Below are 19,620 nucleotides of genomic sequence, written 5' to 3'. Positions count from 1 at the left end.
GCCCCAGCCCCAGCCTCTCTCTGCCCTTGGCCCGGGGCTGGGGTCGAACAGGACCTGTTGGGCAGCACCCTCCTTTCCAGGAGCTTCAACCTAGACCCGAGGCGGAAGCACATTGGCGTATGAAGGACAGAAAGACAAATGCAGAGCTCTCGAGGCAGCGCACGCATTATATAAGTACTTACATTATGCAAAAGCCAAGGCCCTCAACAAGGGAGTGAGTGAAGACAGGGGACAGGGCGGGATTCGTCTCCCCAGTTCTCACCCTGTCAATTTCTAGCCCTCCCATCCTCACCCATCAAATGCCCTCTCATCCCCTCTCGGGTACCAAATGCTTAGCGCAGGTGGGAGCCTCCAACCCTGGGAGCTGGGAGTTGAGGGGGCGTGGCCCGCGCTAAAATAGGGGGCGGAGACTGGGTGTGACTTAGCCAGGGGCGGAGCCCGCGCTGGAGGGGGCGGGGTGAGTACAGAAGAAAGACAGTAACGTGATCGGCGACTTTGCTTCTCATCTCCCACCGCTTCCTACAGTCCTCTGTCTTTTTACCCTAGCTTTAACAACTGTAATCTGTTACTTTGGAGATTATTATAAAGTCGCCGCTTTGGGAAAATCTGTTCAAGAGACCTGCCTTCTGAAAGCTGTGACATCAGCCCCAGCGGTGTGGGCTGCCTTCTCTGGGTGATCTATGTGGTCTTTGAAAGATTAACAGCTCCTTTGGGTCTCCCAAGAATCCCGGAAGAAAGCTAGGGCAGATGCCGTTTTCTCAGTACGCTTATTTCTTCCCATCTCCACATAACAATTTATGAAATGGATCTTAGGGTCCCGAATTTTACAGGGGAAGAAATGGAGACACAAAGAAATGAAGTTACTTGCTTAAGATCTGGCAGCAAAAAGAATTTAAAAAATTGAATCCAAGGGTCTTCCTCCAGCATGCTTTCCAGACTCCCTATGAGGACACATACTTTCTCCCTTCAAGCCCCGTGAATGATAAGTGCACACATGTATGTGAGGGAGAAGAGTTGGGTCTGTTTGGAACGGCCAAGCCCTCCTGCTACGTATCACTCAAATTTGCCCCCTTCTCTCCACCACCACTGTGCCCCCTGGTCCAAGCCATCTTGCTCCTGGACCATGCTCCCACCTCCTCAGGGCTATGCATCTGAACACTGTCGCCCACTCCCATCCATTTTCCACCTGCAGTCAGGATGATCTGTTCATTGATCTGAGCATGAAAACACCATCCAGGTCTTTCCCCAGCTGGCTCAGCCTACCTCCCTAGCTCCATCTTTTATTATTATTATTGTTAATCACTATCATTATTATTATTATTATAAAATATACGTAACATGAAATTTGCTGTTTTAATGATTTTGAACTGTGCAACTCAGTGACATTAAGTAGATTCACACTGTTATGCAGCCATCACTACTATCTAGTCCAGAACTTTTTCATCACCCGAACAGAAACCCCTTACCCATTAGAGGTCACTTCTTATTCTGCCCTCCCTCAGCCTCTGACAACCACCAATCTGCTTTCTATCTCTCTGGGTTTCCCTACTCTGGAAATTTCATATAAATGAAATCCTATAGTATGTGGTCTTTTATAACTTCCTTCACTTGGCATAACGTTTTCAATGTCCATCTATGTTGTAGCAACTTCATTCCTTTTGATGGTTGAATAATATTTCACTGTATGGATAGACCACCTTTTGTTTATTCATTGATGAACATTTGGGTTGTTTCCAACTTCTGGCTATTGTGAATAGTGCTTCTGTGAATACTTGTGTACAAGTATTCACAGAAGCTTGTGTACAAGCTTGTATACTTGTGTACAAGATGTTTTGTTTGAACATCTGTTTTCAGTTCTTTTGGGTATATACTTAAGAGTGGAATTGCTGGGTCATATGGTAATTCTATGTTTAACTTGTTGAGTAACCACCAAAACTCTTTTCCACAGTGACTGCACCATTTTGCATTCTCACTAGCAGAGTACAAGGCTTCCAATTTTTCCACATCCTTGCCAACAGTTGTTATTTTCCTTTTTTTTTTAATGGCCATCCCAATGGGTGTGTCTAGCTCCATCTTTTAGATCTCTCCCCTTCACTTTTACTTCTCTGGGCTTTCATATCCTCAAATATACCACTCTCTCTTAAAAGGGGGCTTGCATATACAGTGACTTCTGCCTTCCCTCGTGTCCAAAGCTAGATCAGATTCCCCAGTGATGATGCATCTAAGTGTCGTAGCCTTCCTTTCATCGGTCCCAACTTGGTTATGAATTTACCTTCCCTGTGTGATTACTGATTAACATCCATCTCCTTGACTTGACTACAACCTCCCCCCGGGCACGGACAATTCTGCTTTTGCCATCCTCTGTATCCCCAGCATTTAGCACAGGCCCAGGTAGATTCTTGGTGCTCAATAAATACTTGTTGGATGGATGGATGAACAATGAATGAGACCCAAGTTTGGGTCCTGCATCCTTATGAATTTCTCTTTTCTTTTTTTCACTTCTCAGTGGAGTTGGTAGGTCTCCATAAATTAGAACCTGAAAAGCCTGCTCCATGCATAAGGTATGTGGAGGCTGATGAAGTTCTGGTTGCAGAATTCATACTCACTAACATGTCCCTCTAGAGCAATGGTGATTCTGGCCCGGGATTCTGAGTCTCGCGTGGGAACAGTGCTGATTCTGCCCTTCAGTGCTGCTGAAGGTTTAGGAGCTTGAAATATACATGCTTGGTGTAAACATGACCTCGGCATGACAGGGTGATCCCTGTGTTTGCCAAGCCATTAATTTTTAAGTAATAACAGCCACTGCAACAAACTGCATTTCCCCCACATTCTGAGTCATTCTTAAGGTCAGAACTATGCGATGGTATGAGACAAAAACCTTATAAACTAGAGTGTAGTGGTGAGTTCTCTGTGTTTACAGCTCTGCTCCTCCACGCAGGTCCAAAGAGCTGAAAATAGAGGATTAAAAATTCATGCAGCTACTCTCTTCCAAGGAATTCCAAATGCTTAGAAGACGATCTTTATCCCACGAAGTCGTCAGCCTTCGGATATCACCATGCCCGTCTTGAAGACAGGGAAACAGAGGCCCAGGATGTGAAGGGACTTTGCCAGGCTGATACGGGAGCCACAGGCTCAGGCAAAGAGCCCCCTCTCACCCATCTTTCTAGCCCATGCCCTCTCCATTAGGTTGATTAAGACAACTGATTTATTCATTCTCGGTGGTTGAGAGGGGAAAAAAACCCAACATGCCATTTGTGTGATATAAATATCGCTGGAAAAAGCTTAAAAACATTGTGTCATACATATTTTCTTAATACCACAGTCAATCACACATGTCCAAGTGCACAGTTCCATCATCCGAGGGGGCGGAGGGAGACCCAGGAGAGACTTAGCTCTGAATCCTGAGTCCCAGCTAAAGATACACTGGCCGTTTTCTCTTTAGCATATTGCCTTTAAAGAACCTCCTAGAGGTCTCAGAAGCTTGATGTTGGGCCAGAACATGAGTAGGCAGGGAAGCAAGGGTGCCAGGGTGCCTGTCAAACTGGACAGTTCCCAAAGAAAAGATGGGGATGGCCATTTCTCATTCAATGTGCTCCCTGGACTCACAGAAAGATTTGGATCTCAACGTGGTTCCTCTTCCCCGGCCATGCACTACCCTCCCCCCAACCCCTCCCACCTCCCCACCCCACCCCACCCCCCGCAGCCACCATCATCAAAAAGCCTTTAATCCCAGTGATTCTACTGTTAGGAATTTAGCCCAAGGAAATAATTAAAGACGTGAAAAAGACTTAGTGACAGGATGTTTCTCACAACACATAGACTATGGCAAAAGATTACAAACAGCCTCCATAGCCAACCAACTATAGGTGATTGATAAGTAAATCATGAAGTTCATCCCCTAAAACCCTGCTCAGATTTAAAAAGAAAAAAAGGCTAGAAGGAAATAAAGCCAAATGTCCACAGAACTTGTCTTTGGGTGTGGAAATATGGGTCATTTTTCCCTTTCCTATAGTAAGCTCTTATTTGGGGGTGATCTATTCAAATTTGGTTGACTCTACTGGAAGCTTTATGAAATCACTAAGATTTAGAAGTCATAAATGGAAGAGGAAGGGACATAAGTAAAGGCCCAGAGGCAAATCAGTGTCAGGGAGAAAGCAGCCGAATTGCAGTGGGAGATTCCAAATGCTGAATGCTGAGAAATGTGGTGGGTCTGTGGGTTGTGGACAGACTGTGAATCTTTTGAAAGCCAAGGAAAGGAAAGTACACTGGATGTGACAGGCACTTGGGAGCCACTGTAGATTCTTGAACAAGAAAAGACATGGGCAATTCCAAGTCAGACCAAGAAGAGATAGTCAAAGAAATGAATGAGCTAGGAGTGAATCTGGTGGTCTCATAAATCTTTTATGGAAGGATTTGATTTCATTGGTTTGGAGGTAAAGCGTTTTTGAGAATAGCGAAACTCTAAAGAAGTCTGAGATTGTTTTCATTTTACAGATGTGACAACTTCAGCCCAAAGAGTTAAATAAATTGTTCCCAGATCCACAGCAAGATGGTGGCCAAGTTGGGAATGGCAACTAGGGGTCCTTATTCCTAGCTCCAGTCCCAGCCCACCTCTTTGCTACCTGGGATCCCAATTCTGAGATGTTAACCATGTGTACAACTTTCTAGGAGAACCAAAGACCCTGGCTTACTTTCTGGAGTCCCACCTAAACCTCCATCTGTTCATTCATTCATCTGTCCATCCAACCATCCAACACTTATTAAGCACCTATTAGGAGACAGACATGCTAAGTGTTAAGGTGGGGGTAGAGAGGAGATGATGGTGGCACATAGTAGGTGCTCAATAAATATTTGTGGAAGGGAAGGAGAGAAGGAAAGAATAGTTCCTGCCCTCAAGTCACACAAGATCTAATTCAGGAAACAGAACCTTATGTGCGGGTTGAAAGCCATGCTTTCACGGAGATGTGAAAGATGTGTACTGCAGCCCCAGGCAAGATACATAACAGAACCAAACCAAAAAGAGTCGACTTCCTCTTCTTATATAAGAGGACTTAATTCGAATAGCATTTATGGAGCAACTATAATGGGACAGGGATTAAGATTGTCTCTGTTTCCCCATGTTTACACATGAAACCCAAAATGGCCAGGAGGAAGGATCTGTGGAAAGTGAAAAACCAAGGGATCACCAAGCGTCCAGAAAGGACAGATGTTGTTTGTTTCTTTGAACGACTTTGACTTCTTTTTCACACTCCAGCCACTTGGTCTGATTTTCCTTTGGTTACTGGTCCTGGGGTCCTTGGCTCTGGTCTGATGGAGGGAGGGCCAAGCTCATGCCACAATCAGACCCTCCCATCAGCCCCACCCTCCTCCATTTCCCTTTTCCAGTTATTCAGGCGTCTCAGACCATTGCAACGTCTCATTGCCAAGTGAACATAAATCAAGAGACCACAGCTCCCGGATCTTTGAGAAATGGGGACTTTGCGGAGCCTTTCCAAGGGGGTGCATGGGGAAGGAAGGGAAAAGAGGCATAAGGAGAAAGTTCCATGTGGTTCCTTTAATCACTGGGTGGAAGGAGAGAGGAGAAAGTTCAAACAGAGCCCCGCAAGCCAGGCCGGGAAGCCAGCTCTGAGCTCCACTGTTTAAGCAACTGCTGCTGGCATCACCGAGGTTTGTCTTGGCCCAGACCTGTCCTGGGAAACAAGAGAAGCTCATGCTCTTGGAATTCGCTCCCTTAACGATTCACTCAGCAACTCGGCTTTGGTGGACAATTTTTTAACAAAAAGAAAGCAAGCAGAAAGAAAAGAAAAGCCAGGCAACCAATGGTTAGATATGCACTCCCCAAACTCATCAGCTTGGACCGGGCTGGGAGGAAGAGAGAAACTTCCTGAGCCTCCCACGGGGAGCCTCTCCCAACTGTGAACCGCCACTTCCTAGAGTGGGATCCTGGGTGAGACACAGCGAAGCAGCGATCTGGAACATTGTGATTCAAATGCTATCCGTTGAACGCTAGGGACTTTGGAGAGAGGCACTCGATAAACAATGAAAGCGTACGGTGGCTCTCAAACAGTTGTCTTTTATTGAGTGCTTTCCATGCACCAGCATTGTACCAGAACTTTCCAGCCCTTGTCTCATTGGGTCCTCACAGCCACTCCACCAGGGCATATGTTTCAGTCCCACTGCACAGGTGAGAGAGCTGAGTCCCGATTCGTCACTGACCCGCCCAAGGACACACAGCTAATGAGTGGGGGGCATCCAAGTGTGAATCTGATCCCCTATGACAGCCCCACCCCCAGTCATGCTCCTGACCACGCTGCCCTCCTGCCTTTATTTGTTGCTTCATCGCCACGTGTCATCACCGTACCTTCTTGGATGACATGGAAAAACTGAACAGGCGTGCACTCAATCACAGGACAAGATAGGACAGTGACCCCGGGCGGCGTCTTCCCCGCTTGGTTACTGAGGTTCTCAGTAGCCCTGGCTGCTTATGGAAAGTAGCACAGTGTGTGGAAATGCCACTGGATTAACACGGGTTCGAAACCTAGCATCCTCAGACCCTTTGCAGGTGCTTGGGTGGAATTCAGGGGTCCATGAGTTTAGCTGGGGAAAAAAATGACATCTCTACTTTCACTAACCTCTAGTAGAAAGGCAGCATTTTCTTCTATGAGGAATGAAGGTGACAGTCCACTGTAGCCTCAGCAGTTCCTGGGACTTCAGCACACATGCAAATCACAGAGGCTTTCCTGTCACTAACAGTTGTTGGAAAGATACCAAAGTATTGTCTGTGCTCCTCACAACTTAAAAATTGCAGTAGTAGACAGACCAGCAACTAGATCTTGTTACGTAAGGCATAATAAAGAAGCTCGTATAGTACCGTTTCACAAACTCGGGTTTTCATATTTTGATATCTGTATTATAGTATAATTGGTTTCCTTTGCAATCCTATGTGCTTTATTTTATGTAGCCTGATTCTGAAAAGGGGTCCCTGGCCTTCACCAAATTGCCCAAGGGACGCATCCATGGCCCATGCCTGGGAAGCTGAGGTGAGGCTCCTGTTCTTAAAAAGTCTGCAGCCTAATTGGAGAATGAGACAGATACACATATCAATATTTAAGATGCAACCTTAAGTGTAAAAGAAAAGAGTAAACTCTTTGAGGGCAAGCACTGCATTTTTTTAAAAAAAACATGCTCTTGAGGGGTGGGGTAAAGTACCTATATATTCTTATATCCATAGCACCCAAAACAGTGCCTGATAATCAGTTGTGATAGGTCATTAACAAATAGTGCCAAATGCATAAGCTCAGCCTCTCAACCTACGCTGCTTACAAGCTGAGTGATCTCGGGCCAGTGATGATGAGCTTTCTGTCTTGATTTCCTCACTTGGAAGAGGGGCTTAGCAAAACCTTTTCTCAACGTTGTTGACACAGTCCAATAAGATGAAGAGTGTGCATGCACCTAGCCTGGTTCTGGGCTCATCATAAGGGTCAGTTCCGAATGACAGCAGCCTCTGTGGCCCCCAAAGCTCTCTTCTGTTGGAGATCAACTTTGAGAAACCTGCCCAACAGTCTCCACCCCTGGGGTGGAGGTGAGTCACCCTGGAGGGTCTGCATCAGAGCTCAAGGCAGATAAATCAGTTGATGTGGGTCTGTCTGTCCCTTTCGGTGCCTCTCTGATAGCCTGGCCGCCCTGCACACCTCCACGGAGAAAGCACTGTCTCGCCTCCATTGTCGCACGAGGAGGCAGGGTGGGGGAGGAGAGGCAGGACTGGACAGTCAGGTCCCTCGGCCTCCTGCCCCACCACACGCCCGGGTGGCATGATCCGTGATTGGAGAACGCCTACCTTATCTTGCCACTTTCATGCTCACACGCTTGCTTGGAAGATGTCTGTGTCTGCAAGGGCTGGTAAGAACCTGGAACAGGCTTTGAAGGTATCCAGCCAACTGAACTTAATTAAACTGCAGTTCCAGAAGCCAACAGCATTTTCCTAAGAAAGCAATACAACTTCTAAAAGTCCCCTAACACTCCCGTGCAGCCCATTTCCTGTGCTTCAGACTGTGTCATAAAACTGTCCATAGGGTGGTTTCCTTTGATGATGGATCCAGTTAGCAAGACATTTTTTTTTTAAGCCAGCATCACTGTCTCATCTTTCTTAAGTTAGGAGCATCCCGGCCCTCCCCTTACACTGCATTTGTTCTTGCTTCTCCAAGCTGAAGTCATAGGACCTTTATCTTTTCAACTTGGCTTCTCGCTTGGCCGCAGAGGCCACCATCTTGGAGAGTCATACGCCCACTAGCTCAAGATGAGGGCACCGTCACACTCTGGAGCCAAATTTGATTGTATTGCTGCACGAAGTAGGGGAAAGTGGTGGCTGAGGAGTGCTCCTGCTTCCAAACATACTTTTCAGCCGTTCATTCTTCAACCGTTGGGCCCTTATTATGTGCTAGGGGCCGGGGATATAACGGTGAACAAGGTAGCACAGCTCCCATTTCCATGGAGCTATATTTATATGGTCAAGGGAGAGAGAGAGATAATGAGGACATAAGCAAATAAAGACATAAAACAGTTACAGATTGTTAAAAATGCTAAGAAGACAGAAACAGATGGCTGGAGTATAGTGGAGGGATGTTCTTAGATAAAGTCAAAGAAGATCTCTCGGAGGAAGTGACATTCAAGCTGAGACCTGAGGGATGAGACTGAGCCAGGCATGGGAAGAGCCAGGGCACGAATATTCCAAGGCAGCAGGAACAGCATGTGCAAAGGCCCTGGGGTGGGAAAAGCTTGGCAAGAGCTAGGAATTGACAGAAGGTCAGGGTTGCTGGAGTATAAGGAAGAGAGTTGCAAGAGGTGAGGAGAGAGAAAGGCGGCAAGGGGCCGTGGAGACCATCGTGAAGAGTTTGGATTTTATTCAAGTTGGTTGGGGACTGAAATTCACATGGGAGATGCTCCACATATGAATTTGTTGGATAAATGGATGATTTAGAAATATCCTTCCGTTTGGAGGCTTAGGCATCAAAAAGTCTTCAGCAATTGCATCCCTATCAGAATTTCCCCCAGGACTCATTTTTCTATCATTCAGTTGATCCATTTGCATATATGCCTATAAATGAGCTCTAAAGACATGGTTATGGGAAGACCCAGGCATGGGTTTACCAGGGCAGCTGCACTGGCTGACTCCAAGAAGGTACCATTCTCATTGTGTTCTCTGTAAATGCACTCCTGGAGCACAGCATCGAATTGGATGAAACGGTGACTCCTAGATTTGGGCAGCACGAGGTCCTGGTCCCAGCTTGGACGCTCACTAGCTGCGCGAACCAGGGCAAGTGTCGTACTCCCCCTGGGCCTCGGATTCATGAAAGGGGATGATGCCAACCTACCTCCCGGGGTTGTTGAGAATTTTCAAGCTAAGGCAGTGAAAGCACAGTATTTGAACTTGGTAAAGAAGGGTAACTAACTGGGGTCCTAGAATGAGCTTCGAGGATCAGTGGACCCCCTGAAATTGCATACAAAGTGTGCGTATCATGTGTGTACATCTGCATACAAAGGTCAGTGCATTTTTCAAAGGAAAGGATCCAAAACTCTCTCCTCGGTTTCTCAGAGACCCGTGATCCACCATAGGGTACATGGTATTATACACCTGGCAGTTGGGACTGCTACTGGCCCTTGAAGTTGTTCTCTTGCTCTGAGATCTAGTTAAACATGTGCTTGTTGATGTCTTGTTTCCTCTGGAGTCTGTAAGCAGATTGCTGGCAAGCGGCTGCCTGCACTGACCCTTCCCTCCCCACCTTCCAGTCATGCTAACCCCTGACTTCCCACGGACCCGCCCAGCAGCGATCCATCAGCCCAGGGCCAATCCCTCCCCGCCGTGCACACAGGAGGCTCAGGTCCCAGCTGCATCAGTGGCCAAGAGTGGGTGAAATCAGCTAAATCAGTGTGCTCTTCCCGAGCCAGGCATTGCCTTACTCCTCCTAGGTAATAAGATGCCTTAACCCAGATACACATTCTCTGCAGGCTACCCCCAAGGAGCAGTAGCTAATGGCAGGGATTTCTGGCACCAGGTTCCGCCCAGGGGGAAGATGCTCCCGTTTGTGAGAAGAGGAGACGTGAGAGCTTTAACTTCCACCCCCCACAGAAGGTTGACCCTGGGTGGTTTGTCTATGTCCGTGTTCCACACACATCCCACATGTGCCCAGCACATTACAGGCACTTAACAAAAGCAATAAATAAATAATGGTCATTTCCAGCCCATCTACCCACCACACCCTCCAGGGATCTTAATGCAGTACCCTCACTTCTCATCTAGCCGATTCCTAACTGGTTCCCCGACCTCTTCCCTAGAAGTAATAAAGTTAATGATACTTTGTGTAGATGTTGCATCTTTCTTCTCAAGAACTCCAAACACTTGACTGTTATTAGCTCTTCATCCTCATTTCTGAGTTAGGTTTAAAAGGCAGGGGTGGGGTATTCTACCCACCCCTATGCCCTCCCACCAAATCGATGTTATTTCAAGGAGCTGAGGCCTAGGACAGGAACGTTGCCCAGATCTGCAAGTCACAGGCAGAGAGAACTAGGAATAAGGGCCTGCCCCCCAGGTCCCCATCCCCGAATTTGATCTAAGACCCCCAAAACCTTTTTTTGCCTGGAAGCAAAGCAGATCTTTCTAATTCTGCTAACGTCCCGAATATTCTCTCAGTTCCTGAGGTTTGAGAAAACCCCTTGCTTAGGAAGATTGCCCACAGGGAAGAAAAGGTCCCACACAGAGTGACGCAGCCAGACACTGGACCAGGACGCTGCTGCCGTGTGGACCACCTCAAATTCAGATGAAGTCCCTCCAACACACCCCAGAGAGTGTGAGTTAGAGATCCTCAGTGGACTTGGATCTCCACGGTAAGCACCTCCCTCCACTTCTAGAACAAAGCCCACAGTGCTGAGAGGCTATACCATGGGAAGCAGCATGGCTCAGGGAAACCGAGAGGCCTGCTCCTGGCTCTAATTATCTGAATAACCCAAGGAGAGAATGAGTCGGAAGTTTCCAGACCTCAGTTGCTTCATCAGTTAAATGGGTCTAATATTAGCCATCCTGTGTGCCTCATCAGGAGGTTGGTAGCAGATGTGAAAGTGCTTTGAAAAAACTAGACATTCTGTTGAGATGCTGCTGCCGTGGACATCAGGAGAGATGCAGTCTGTTCTCTGAGGATCACCTACAGATTTTTGGAGCCAGAGGGGAACTTGAGCCTCACCAGCCTGTCCTTTTTCCAGAAGAGACCAAAGATGGGAAGTGAGTGTAGTAACGTGAAAAATGCCCCCCTGCCACGAAGATAGTCCCATCAGGTCCTTGGAACCTCTGAATGTGATCTTATTTGGAAAACAGTCTTTGCAGATGTGATTAAGTTAATGATCTTGAGATGAGATCATCCTGGATCATCCAGGTAGGCCCTAAATGTTATCACATGTACCTTTATAAACTAGCCATGCAGAGAGAAGAGAAGGCCTGGTGACCATGGAGGCAGAGATAAGAATGATGCAGCCACAAGCCGAGAAATACCTGGAGTCACCAGAAGCTGGAAGAATCAGGAAGGATCCTCCTCTAGAGCCTTGGGAGGGAGGGAGAGGACATGGCCCTGCTGACACCTTGATTTTGGACTTATGGCCTCCAGAACTGTGAGAGAATAAATTTCTGTTGTTTTAAGCCACCGAGTTTGTGGAAGTTTTTGACAGCAGCCCTGGGAAACTAATGCATGAGGTGGGCAAACTCCCACCTTTTATTGATGGTAGAACCAGGGGTCCTGGCTCTGCATCCAGCACGTGTCATGTCACATCCCTCCTGGCCTCTTTGAGAGGTGAGTAATGAAGCCATATGTTACCCAGAGGGCCATCTCTGAAGCTCAGGGTCAAGGGAAGAGAGCAACAGCCGCCGAGACCAGCTCCTTTTGGTAGCACAGAAAGAGAGCTGAAGGAGGCCACTGCACATGCAGAAAATGCACCTCATGAACCAGCTGGTGCCGGCACCCGCAAAATATCCCCGAGACCAAGCTGGCTGACTAGCAGTGTCCTCTGCAAGAAGAGGAATAGGTCTTAGCTACAGACTAGATGCCTGGAGATGCAGAACTCTGTGTCCTCCATGCCCTGAGCTGGCTCCCGTGCTCCTGGGCCTCCCAGCGCAGTGCAGAGCTCGTGTTTTTGGAGGATGGGTACTTGGATCTGATTTTTGGTGTGTCAGAGAGACAGTGGTTTGTGTTCGGTTCTTGCCTGCCATCTGGCAAGGAAGGCCCTCAGCGCTGAGTGAGTCTTCTCCCCGTGAGAATATTCTCATGTTCGGAGAACTCCAAAGATTAATTTCTGACCCAGAGCAGATTTTCACAGCACTGACAGAAACCAGTGCCTTGACTTCTAGTTTCCCACTTAGCCAATCACTGATGAGGGAAATTCCTGCTGAAGTTATGGCTTTTTTCTGGTTCTGGTTCCCAGGGTTTCACAGAGGAGCGGCCACAGTGGGATCGGGGAGCAGAGCAGTCTTTGGATGGAAGGCGTCTTTCCTTTCTGCAGTCTTAGCTGAGCGTTGATGACACCTCACATTGTCGGGGCTGCACTAGGCGCTTGCCCTCGTTGATGGGGACTGACAGCCATCAGTCCCCAGCTTTCTGCAGGGTGTGCCGGCTGTGTGCCCTTCTGGGGCCCACACGGAAGCCTGAAGGGTCTGTCTACCCCAGGGGCTCTGAACCAAGGCACGATCAACCTCCGGGACCGGGCGTTCTTTGGGACCCCATTCTGTGGTGTCTCTCCTGTGTATTGTAGGGCATTTAGCAGTGTCCTTGGCCAGTGGCACCCTCCACCCTGCCGTGACAACCAGAAATGACTCCAGACATTGCCCACATATCCCTGAAGGGAAAAATCACCCCCCTTTGAGACCCACTGGTCTGTGCACACCTGGTTTCCCTTTCTCCTGGTGATAGAAGCTTCCTCTGTGCAGCGTCACCCCCATGATATCTCAAAGTTCACTGTCCTGTAACACCACTGCTGTTTCCCCTCTATTGGATGGGAAGTAAAAATAATCGTAACAACAATTTATTGTATGCTGATTTGAAATCAGTCACCTCATTTAAATCCTTGTTAGCAACTCTATAAAATTATTCCGTTGTAAAATGTTATGAGTAACCAGGAATAATGTATTACAAGACGAGGAGACCAAGGCAGAGAAAGTCAATGAACTTGCTCAAGGTCACACAGCTTTTAAGGAACTGAGCCAGGATTCAAGCTCAGGCAACTGAGCTCTTAAGCACCATTCTACACTACAACTTCAGTCATACGAAATGTTTGGGACATGCTTTCAAATTTTTAACTCTGTAAGTTGTCATTTATACCATTGGGTGCGAGATGGCATGGCAGGTAGCAATGATATTATTATCATCCCCATTTTTCAGATGAGGAAACTGAGGCTTGTCCAAGGCACGTGGTGTTTCAAAGACAGTCCAAGGACCTGAATCCTGGTTTCCTGTCATAGAATTCAAGCTTTTCCTTCTATGCCAGGCTGTATCTGGGCAGGAACTTCAGTGAGAGGGGCTGAAGGTGTAAACATTCCTTCAGATATTCTAGCTGTTAACTGTCAAGCCAGGGAATTGAAAACGGGAATCTGTCCTTTTTCATAGCCATCTTGGAACCCCAGATGAACACCGCACACGGGTAGTTGGGTGCCTGTGTGCATTCTGCATATTTAACACAAGGTATAGCAGAATCTGTCTTGCACCACCCAGACCCTGGAGACAGCTGCTCCTTGCAAGGGCTGCTGGGCACTGCTGGGAGGTGACAGTGGCCATAGCTGGTCAACTGCAGTTGCTTCCTGGACAGAAAAGCCCCCCTTGTTGGTATCCGCCCCTACCACAATCCACTCCCCACGTATCCAGTATCTCGGTGAACAGCCTGTGCAGGTGTTGCGTTGGGGGTGGTTATTATCACTCATGTTTTGCTGCTGAGAAGACCGAGGATTGGAGAGTTTCAGGGACTCAGTCAGGATCCCACAGCCAGTAGGAGGTAGAGCCGAGGTAGCATGCTGGGCCTCTGGCTCGCCTTCGTCTGCTGCCTCCTCTGGTGCCCAGGCCTTCAGGCTTGCCAGGTTTTGAGCACAGAGTGCTAGAGCGGAAACGTGGGGCGCTCAGGGACAGGCCTGCATCCTAAAGGTGACCAGTCTCCTTGCTAGGGGAGTTCTGTCTAGACTGTTCTCTCGTTCAACACGTGGTAGTCCTCGAGGGCCTACTATGTGCGCAGTGTTGTGCTAGTGTGGGGCACAGAGGTGAATGAGTAGATAAGCAGTGGGGTGAATGGTGACCCAGCCCCCCCCCACCCCAGAGGTATGTCCACCTCTGAATCCCCATACCCGTGAATGCGACCTTTTTTAGAAATAAGGTCTTTGCAGATGTAATCAAGTTAAGGATCTCAAGATAAGTTCATCCTGGATCCCTCAATCCAATGACAAGTGTCCTCGTAAGAGAAAGGCAAAGAGAGATTTGAGACATCCACGTGAGGACAGAGGCAGACGTTGGAGAGTTGCAGCCACAAGCCTGGAGCGTGAGACGTTGGAAGAGACCATGAAGCGTCCTCCCCAGGAGCTTTTGGAGGGAGCGTGGCCCTGCCAACACCTTGATTTGGGAGCTCTGGCCTACAGAACTGTGCGAGAATCAATTTCTGTTGTTTTAAGTCAGTGATTACCCCTTCGTGGACACTTGTTATGGCTGCCCCAGGAAAAGAATATATCCTGAAAAGGGATAATTTTTAGAATGAAGGGGAAAAAAAGGAGTGTTGGTTGCAATATGACCCAGGTAGCACATATTCAAATTCACTGGAGCAGACCCTCTCATGCCCTGTCGGAACAACCAGGCAAGTTCTTCATGGAAGTCGCTAAAACAAATGCAGTGGAATCCTCACCCCCGAAATTCCAGCTGTTAAAAGAAGGCAGCCGACAAGTCAGCAGGGTAATTAGACAGAGACAGGAAGTCAAGTTGCTCCAGGCACCTTCACGGGAAGGGTGTCATCAGCCCCAGGTTTATTCATTAATGTCCAAGAATGCCTCCATCCCTCCCTCTCCCGCAAACATGGAATGTGTGTGTGTGCGCATGCGTGCGCTCTGTGGGAGGCCCTGTGCCGGGCTCTGAAGAGAGTACCACACAGCCCCAGCCCCAGCCCCATGGGGCTCAGAATCTGGTGGGAAAGCAGTGATGTCAGCCCCCGTGCTCAGAGGCTGCGCTGGCATTCACTGGGAGGTACTGATACAGCAATGCTGTTTGTTGAAATGGTGGAACACTTCTGTCTGGAGCAGTTGGTAATGAGCTGTTGATCTGAGTCCCTAAGTGCCACCTGCCACCTCGACTGTGCCAGCCCCTCTCCTTGCAGGTCCCCATGGACCTCTTCACCATCCAGCAATAGGGGGAGAATGCTACCTCGGTACAGTGGACCCCTCCAGGATCCTGCTTCTGTGCTACAACCAGGATCTGTTCTGACTGGTCCCTGCTGTCCTGAGTGTCACATATTTTGACTATCATCGCTGACTAGACCTCAGTGCCAAGAGAATAAAAGGCTGGCTTTGAACCTGTGTATCTCAGCTATTTAATCCCAGTTAGTCATCTTGAAATTGCATGCCTTAGGTGCACGGAAGAGAAGCGATGGGGAACCGGTCTGGGTACCTCATTCTGCCATGCCTGGAAAGTAGCCTCAGAGATATCACCTGTTCCCACAAGAGCACTGAAAAGGGTCTGGGGAGAGCTCTGGAACCCAGACCAGTGAACAGATTGGTCAGACCCATGCCTGCAAGTTACCAAGGTCAAAGGAAGATCAGAAGCCAAGTCCAGGCTGTGGACCCCACTGTCTGTGCACCCTGCTGAAAGTCAAGGGTCTGGAGCCAGCAGGCAAGAAGACAAAGCCAGCTCCAGGGTTTACGTAGAGGAGTTTCCAGATGGACCAGAGGTTATCAACTCAAATACTCACAGGAGCCGGGCAGCTAAAGCAGCAGCCCCCAGCCTAATGCTGGGACAGCCTTAACACACTTCCAAAAGCCATTTCTATAATTCTTATTGCATCAAAAAAGAGTACTTTTGTGGTGGGAGGGCTACTGGCCCAGGGATATGTCAGGAGATTGGCTGCAGGTGCCGTAGAAGGAGTGCATTTCTATCCTTCTTTATTTTTCTCCATGAGACCAAGGGACCAAACATGAAAGTTTCCAGGGTCCTTCCATGTGTTTTTTGAGAATTGAAGTTGGACAAGCCCCTTCCACCTGGTCATCAGCATTGTTGCTATTATACAGGGATGAGGATGTTTGGTCCATGAAAGGACAACGTTTTCCAGTAGTTGCAGAAACCAAAGATGGAATGGACTTATATCACTTAACCATTAATTCATTCCGCAAATATTTTTGCAAACCCATTATGTGCAGAGCCTTTAGGGGCTGAGGTAGGGAACAAGTCAGAAATCATCTCTGCCCTTCCGGCACTTTCAGTCAATTGAGCACCTACTATGTGCCAGGCCTCTTACAAAAATAATGTGAAATAATCCCCACTACCCACACTTATTGAGGGCTTATGCTGCCAGGGACAATCAAGTTCAAGTATATACTTCCACTAATAATTGCAGGAACACGAATTAGCTCTTGTCACTTGCCACGTATGTGCTGGGTGCTTTGTGAGCATTATTGGGGTTAAACCTCCAGCAACATCTCCAGGCTAAACACTGCCACTACCCCCATCATCCAGATGAATATACAGAGGCACAGAGAGGCTGTGACTTCTTCCAGCTAGTAAGTGGCAGAGGGGTTTGAACTGGCCAGATCCTAGAACAGATGCTCTTAATTATGCTGCCTGCCTTTTAATTCTCAAAACACCCCTGTAGATAGTCATTCTTAGACCCATTTTGCAGATTAACCTGAGGCTCTGAGAAGTTTTTATTGTGTCTGCTGCTGGGGGCTGGGGCTATTGGCTGCAAAAGTTAAAAGGGCACCAAAAAACTCACTGATCAAGATGATGTTCTTTTAATGGAATTTTTCTTAAACTCAAAATGAGTGTCAAAAACTCCACCATGAACAAAACATCAGAATTTTTTTTTTTTTTTTTTTTTTTTGCGGTATGTGGGCCTCTCCCGCTGCGGAGCACAAGCTCCGGACGAGCAGGGGCCAGCTGCTCCGCAGCATGTGGGATCTTCCCAGACCGGGGCACGAACCCGTGTCCTTTGCATCAGCAGGCAGACTCTCAACCACTGCGCCACCAGGGAAGCCACAAAACATCAGAATTTTAAAGAAAGATTCCACCCTGAACTCGCAGGACCTCGTTTGACAACACCCTAACCCCAGTCCTGTCTTTATTTAAAATTTTCATCATTTGTTCATCATTGATTTTCTAGCATTACTTTTCTTAAAAATATTGTTTTAAAATTTTAATCTTGGGCTTCCCTGGTGGCGCAGTGGTTGAGAGCCCGCCTGCCGATGCAGGGGACACGGGTTCGTGCCCCGGTCTGGGAAGATCCCACATGTCGCGGAGCCGCTGGGCCCGTGAGCCATGGCCGCTGAGCCTGCGCGTCCGGAGCCTGTGCTCCGCAACGGGAGAGGCCACAACAGTGAGAGGCCCGCGTACCGCAAAAAAAAAAAAAAAAAAAAAAAAAAAAAATTAATCTTGATTACTGAGTTGGGGCCGCACTTAAGTTTTGTACCCAGACGGGGACCTGTAGTCCTTCTTCTCACGGCTGCCTTTTACTGAGCGCTCACTCTGGCGCTATAATCGTGCTTTGCCTGTGTCTCAGTTTATCCTCTCAACCGTCTTAGGAGGCAAGCATTATCATCGCGCCTGTTTTACAGATGAGGCTACTTCGGACCAGAGAGGTCCAGAGCTCTGATTAAGGTCACACAGCGGAGGGGCGGAAACTTGAACCCAGCCAGGTTTCCTCGAGAGAGGGAGTGAGCTCCCGGTACTGGGAACGGCCCAGGCACAGGCGGAGGACTGCGGATCGCCCGGCGTGTAGGGAATTCCTGCTGGGCGTAGGAGGCGGGACTTGATGACCTCCGAGTTCTCAACAACGCCCAGTTCCAGCTTTCTACGATCCCATTGTTTCCGAAGAAACGGTCCCGTGGCTCGGCGGCGGCGCCGGGCCTGGGCCCCTGCCTCGGCCTGGATAACCGGGGTGGGGGACGCAGAGTCCCCGGCGCATCAGCGGGCGGAGGGGTCCCCGCCCGCCCGCCGAGCGTGCGGAGCCCCGATCCTTACCGCGCCGGAGCAACCCTGGGAGGGCGAGGCATTGCGATGCAAGAAAGCTCTTGGTAATAAGCAGAATTGGGTTTTAATGGGGTTCGCAGAGATAGAACAGAAATCAAATTAGGGCCTAATTGGCACGCACGCGGCAGTGAGAGCGGTGGCTGCGCGGCGGTCCCGCTGGGGCTGAGCAGCGCAGCAGCCCTGGGGACGCGGCCTCCCGCCGGCGCGAGGCCCCAGGCTCGCGGGGACCCCTCCGCCGCCGGCTCCCCCTCTCCCGCCCGTGCAGCCCGCGCGCCCGCCCCGCCCCCGGAGGACCCGGGCATGGCCTGGGAACGCGCAAATACCGGCCGGCTGCCGGGCAGGGGACCCGGCGCTGGGGCAGCCACACTCAGCACCCACCCCTGACGTTGACCCGGCTCCTAGAAAATGCCTGAGCGGCTGAGCAGCGTCCACGGATGGCTTTTTTGTTTGTGTTGATGGAAAAGATAAAAGGGTGTCGGGTAGATGGCCGTGGGGAAAGGACAGGAGAGGGAAAAGATTTATCAGCAAAAGAAACAGAGAACCCAGCGCGTAATTATTAAGAGTAGTCGTAGTATGAGTGATATTGGGCGCCGACCCTGGGCCAGGTCCTCTGCCGGCACGTTTTGCTGTTTTACATCGTGACTTCTATGAGGTTTGGTAATCCTCTTTCTCTCCATTATACCCACGAGGAGTCGGAAGCACAGAGGGGTTTAGTTGCTCACCCAGGGTTATCCAGTGAGGACACCTTGTAACTGACCCTCCATCCCAAGACAGGGCGACTACGGAGGCTATGCTTGTATCTGCTTCTGCCACGGACAGTACAGACAGTACATGTAGTTAAATTTCTTTTTTATCTATCTTTAAAAGCACTTACAAGATTCTCCTTAGACTGATGATGTGTTGGTTTTGTAAGATGACATTTCTTTTTAAGGTTTTTCAATTTGGGTTTTCACTATATCTGAGGAATTTTATTTTATATCTGCCATATTTCCCTGTAGTGTCCTTGGAAGTCTTAACCCTCTTCAGGCCCCGTAGGTCTGTGCCAAAGAGCACTCCTAGTGTTTGGGGGATAGAAATCGAGAGAAGCAAAGAGAGATCCCAGCAGTTCCACAGGTGAGCAGAGCAACGGTGGAATGAATAACTTTAGGGAAATACCAATAACAACTCTCCCTCCTCAAGCATCCTCTGTATAGTATGTCCATTCCTCAAAAAATTCTTGAAGGGAGGCACTTTAATCCTCATTTTTAAATGCGGAAACAGGTTCAGAGAAGTATAGTGACTTACCCAAGGCCGTGCAGTGAGTCCATGGTAGAACTGTCCCAGAACTGTCTGACCCCAGATCTCACAGTCTCTAGATCATCTGTTCCAAAAGCACCAAGAA

The 19,620-nt window shown here is 48.7% G+C and overlaps 1 protein-coding gene across 1 annotated transcript in view; it reads left to right on the top strand.

Annotated features, from left to right (window-relative positions):
- The window catches only part of MED13L (mediator complex subunit 13L), a 628,245-nt gene that overhangs the window by 137,050 nt on the left and 471,575 nt on the right, over positions 1–19,620 (top strand). The window lies entirely within an intron of this gene.

The sequence above is a fragment of the Kogia breviceps genome, chromosome 15 (assembly GCF_026419965.1).
Source record: "Kogia breviceps isolate mKogBre1 chromosome 15, mKogBre1 haplotype 1, whole genome shotgun sequence".
In the NCBI taxonomy this organism is placed as follows: Eukaryota; Metazoa; Chordata; class Mammalia; order Artiodactyla; family Physeteridae; genus Kogia; species Kogia breviceps.
This window is presented reverse-complemented; position numbering and strand designations above follow the sequence as displayed.